We start from the raw sequence: 5,083 nt of genomic DNA, 5'->3' as shown, positions 1-5,083 counted from the left end.
AGGAAAAATAAACTTATCTACTTTCACTAGCACATCCTCAATAACTCCCCGCGGATACTTGACAGATCTGTCTGCCAGCTGTAAAGACATCCTCGTCGGCTTAGGTTCCCCCAACCCAAGTTTCCTGAACACAGACAAAGGTATAAGATTAATACTTGCACCAAGATCACACAAAGCTTTGTTAAAAACTACATCACCAATCATGCAAGGAATAGAGAAACTCCCTAGGTCTTTTAGTTTCGGTGGGATTTTGTTTTGCACCAAAGCGGAGCAATTTTCAGTTAAGTTCACTGTCATGTGATCCTCCAACTTCCTCTTATTGGCCAATATGTCCTTCAAAAATTTAGCATAACTAGGCATTTGCATCAAAGCATCGGCAAAAGGAATATTGATATGCAATTTTTTGAATACTTCAAGAAACTTACCGAATTGTGCATCTAGTTTTGCTTTTTTCAATGCTGCGGGGAAAGGTGGAGGAATAACAATTTTAGGTTGTGCAGTGGGTGCTAGTGTAGAGTTAGAATCCTTACCTTTAGATGTCGCAGTCTGCTCATCCAATTTTTGAGTTTTCTCTTTCTCGCTTGACTCCAAAATTTTCCCACTCTTCAACTCAATGGCCTTCACTTGCTCTTTTTGGATTAGTCTCGGTGTTACTTGGCAAGGTTCCTGGCTCTCTACTTGCTATCATCTTCGCTAACTGACCAATCTGATTTTCAAGCCCCTTTATCGATGCATCCTGATTTTGAAGTCTAGTTTCAGTGAATGAAATAAACTTAGACATCATCTGCTCCAAATTGGACTTCTCTTCTCTAGGAGGATCAGATCTGTACATCGGTTGTTTCCCATATGAATGTCCTCCTTGTGGTCTATTCTGGCTGTTTTGACCACCCCATGAGAATTTTGGGTGTTGCCTCCACCCCGGATTGTATGTGTTTGAATAAGGGTCATTCCTTGGGCGGTTTTGGACCCCTACTTGATTTATTGGTGCCCCTTCTTGCACATAAAATGCATTGTCATCTTGAAAGTCCTTCACATAGTGTTCCTCTCCACACTTTTCACAAAATATTTCTTGAAGACGCATAGTCATTCCACCCACATTCAAGCTGTCTATTTTCATGTTCAAAACATCCAGTTGTGCAGTAATAGCAGAAAGGTCAGTTACCTGGTGAACTCCTGCACTTTTCCGCGGGTTGTTCCTTTCAGATTGAGGATGATAATTGCTCGCAGCCATTTCCTCCAATAACTCATATCCTTCTTCCGCAGTTTTTCTCAATAAGTTCCCACACACAGCAGCATCTATCATAGTGCGGTTAGGAGTAATCAAACCATAATAAAATGTTTGAACGACTAACCCAAGTGGTAATTCGTGATTTGGGCATCTTCGTAATAGATCCTTGAAGCGTTCACATGCCTCATATAAAGACTCCTGATCGAATTGAGCAAATTTTGTAATGTATGCCCGTAGTTTCATGGTCTTTGATGGAGGAAAGTATTTAATGAGAAATGCTTTCGCCGTGTCTTCCCATGTAGTGATCGAACCTACAGGCAAAAAGTTTAACCATGCTTTAGCTTTATCACGTAAAGAGAAAAGAAACAAACGCAATCTAACAGCATCATCAGAAACTCCATTGAATTTGAAAGTATCGCAAATTTCAAGAAAATCCGCGATGTGTGTGTTTGGGTCATCTACTGCAGTTCCTCCAAATTGGACTGTGTTCTAAATCATCTGGATTATAGCTGGCTTGATTTCAAAGTGATTTGCCCGCACGATAGGCCTCACAAAGCTAGGGCGTGCACCCTCCAAAGAAGGCTGGGCATATTCTAGCATCGGTATGCGGCGTGGCATCTCAACTTGTCTATTTTCACGCTGTTCCTCCTCACGTTCTTGCTCGTGTCTCTCCATCAGTTCTTTAAGTATCTGTTGTTGTCTTCTCCTGTGGAAGGTTCTTTCAATTTAAGGATCGAATTCAAGCTCCACGTCAAGTGACTTTGGCATGCACTAGACAAGATATCTGGAATAAAATATGGAGTGTTAGCTCTAGAAAAATAAAATAATGCTAAAGAAAATAACTAAAAATAAAATTGTATATTAACAGTCCCCAGCAACGGCGCCAAAAACTTGATCGAGCAAAACTTGCACTATGGAATCCTCAATAAAAATATGATTTTGTATGCTCAAAATTAATCGCAAGTGCACGATGTCAAGTAATATTATAATGTATGTGAGTACGAGTATCGTTCCACTGAGGACTGTATTTAACAATTATTCTTTTCAGTTATGAGATCTTTAGCAACGAAAATTTGATTGAGTGATTGATACTACTATGCTCAAAGAAAGATGCAAATAAAATGATTTAATAAGTAATGAATGAGAATTAATATCTAAAATGTTGTGTAAAATTCAATGAGAAATGAATTTGTTGGGAATTTCGGTTCACCTACCCCTCGTTAATTAATTAATTCGTTCGTAAGTGATTAAATGCTTCCGACAGGATTTCCTATTCTATTGAACACACTCTCTCGAGCTATGCCAAACTAATTCTACTCAATGAAAGTAATTAAATATCTTTAATTATTTAACAAGAGTGAATCGCATTTCGATCTATGAAATCCCTTAGTTTTCGACCCTAAGGACTATGACTATCGGCGCGTATCCAATTTCATATATCTATGTAAATTGTAGATCCACGGATTATACTACTCGTTCCTATCACAAGTTATTCTATCGAACTCATTCACAATATAAAAACGTTGTTAAAGTTAGCTACGCTCTAACAACACAATCAAACAATAGTATAATCAAGAATAACGCAACAATAGAATATAAATTAATTCAAATTAAAGTTTGGGGTAGGCTCCCCTTAAATCCCAACAAATATTCGAGTTTAGCTACTAAAATTCATGATTGAAATCAACAAAACTAAGTGCAAATGCTAAAAAAACTAAATAAGAAATACTAGAAGTGACGAAAAACGCGAAGAACGGTGCCCGGAATTCCTCGAATCTTCAATCCAAGCGCCCAAGTCTCTCCCCAAGATCCGAGCCGTCTTTTCTTGAATTCTGAATTATGTCTGAATATCTCTATTTCGTGCCATAATCATTCCCATATCAGCCACCCCTCCAAAATAAGGTAAAGATTCAGCTGCAAAATCTTGCCAAAATTAGGTGGCGCTCGAGCGGTAAATAATTACCGCTCGAGCGCCACACTCTCTGTAGAATACCTGGAGCATGCGGCTTCTGGCGCTCGGGCGGTAGAAAAGTACCGCTCGAGCGCCAATATCCTGTAACTTTTCTCTTCTCGGCTCCTGGGTCGCGCTCGAGCGGTAGAAAACAACCGCTCGAGCGCCGACCTCTCTGGAATTCTCCTTGGCCTTTAACCTCTCGCGCTCGAGCGGTACAATTTCACAGCCCGAGCACCAACTCTTCTGCACCTTATTTCCTTGACTTGGCTCCGATTTTTGTTTTTCCGGTCATTTTTCCTGCAATTTGTCACATCCAAGTGAGACACGATCACATGCAAATGTTTACTCTAAATTGAATATAATGTAAACGAAATGTACGCATGCACAATGCAAACATACACACAAATTAATGCAATAAAATACGTAAAAATCACACATATCATTGTTCTTGGTCTATGGGGGTGGAGAACTGAAATTGGAAACCTATATCGACTCTAGCTTCCAAAGCGATATCGATGACTCGAAGTCAACCTCTGGATTCATAGTCATGCTCAATGGTGCTGCTGTCTCTTGGAAGAGTTCCAAGCAAGACAGTACAGCGGATTCCACCACTGAGACAGAATACATTGCTGCATCAACTGCAGCAAAGGAGGCTGTTTGGATAAGAAATTTCGTCCAAGAGTTGGGCGTCATTTCTAATGGAGTTGCTCCTGTCCCGATGTTTTTTGTCAACACGGGATCCATTGGTCAAGCAAATGAGCCAAGGTCTTATCAGAAGTCCAAACATGTATTGAGAAAGTACCACATCCTCCGAGAGATTGTGGAAAGAGAAGATGTCTCGATTGACAAAGTCGACTCCGCAGATAATGTTGCTGATCCGCTAACTACGCTTTTTCCTGGACCATTATTCGAGAAGCATCACGAATCGATGGGATTGAAGCATATGGGTAGTGGCTCTAGTGCAAGTGGGAGATTGTTAGAGTAGGTGCACGTCGATCCAAGTGTTGGCCGAGTGTTCACAATGAAACTCTATGTATAAACAGTCTTTATTTTAACAATATTTGAAATTATTGTTTTGGCACATCTTTATCTGTATACCAATGCTAGTTGCATAGATAAAGTCCTTGAATATACAAATAGTAGAAAAAATATGAGATGCTCATATGATGAGTATCATGAAACTCATATCTGTAATACTGAAGTCTGATGATGATTACACCGTTTTGTTGTTATATGTGAATGACATGTTGATAGCAGACCCCAACAATGATTAGGTCCATGGAGAATCCTAAACGAGAGCACCAGACAAGATCAAACATTACACAAGCATGAGAACAGTTAATCTGTACATGGAGAATCCTAAATGAAAGCATTGGATTACGGTTAAGAAGATCCTTAAATACATTATGGTTACATCAGATGTTGCATTATGTTTTGGAGAATCGGATTTTACACTTAGGAGCTATGTCGAGTCTACTAAAATCTACTACTGGTTATGTGTATACTCTTGCAAGGAAAAGAGAAATGTGAGTTTCAAAACTGCAAACAGTTGTGGGTTATCTAGAACAGAAGTTGATATACGGCAATTACTCAAGCTTGTAAGGAGAAAATATGGATTAAAAGGTTATTGGAGGAGATCGAACACAAAAAAGATAATGTTCTTTTGTCTAGTGACAGTCAGGGTACCTTGCACATTGCAAAGAATCCAGCATTTCATTCTAGGACTAAACACATTAGAGTCCGCTTTCATTTTTTACGCGAAATAGTAGAAGAAGAAAGTGTAGATACGTATAAGATCCATACAAAGGATAATATAGATGATGTTTCCTACCAAACCATGGAAACTAACAAGTTTGAGTGATGTAGATCTTCCAGCAGAGAATGACAATATTGAAAGGATG

The 5,083-nt window shown here is 39.2% G+C and overlaps 1 non-coding gene across 1 annotated transcript; it reads left to right on the top strand.

The window, feature by feature from the left end:
- Positions 1 to 1,361: 1,361 nt before the first annotated feature.
- On the top strand, positions 1,362 to 1,467 carry LOC140833214 (small nucleolar RNA R71). Its single transcript, XR_012118347.1, has one exon. It is a non-coding gene; the product is annotated as a small nucleolar RNA R71 (small nucleolar RNA).
- Positions 1,468 to 5,083: the final 3,616 nt, after the last annotated feature.

This window comes from Primulina eburnea, chromosome 5 (genome assembly GCF_022965805.1).
Source record: "Primulina eburnea isolate SZY01 chromosome 5, ASM2296580v1, whole genome shotgun sequence".
Taxonomy (NCBI): domain Eukaryota; kingdom Viridiplantae; phylum Streptophyta; class Magnoliopsida; order Lamiales; family Gesneriaceae; genus Primulina; species Primulina eburnea.
This window is presented reverse-complemented; position numbering and strand designations above follow the sequence as displayed.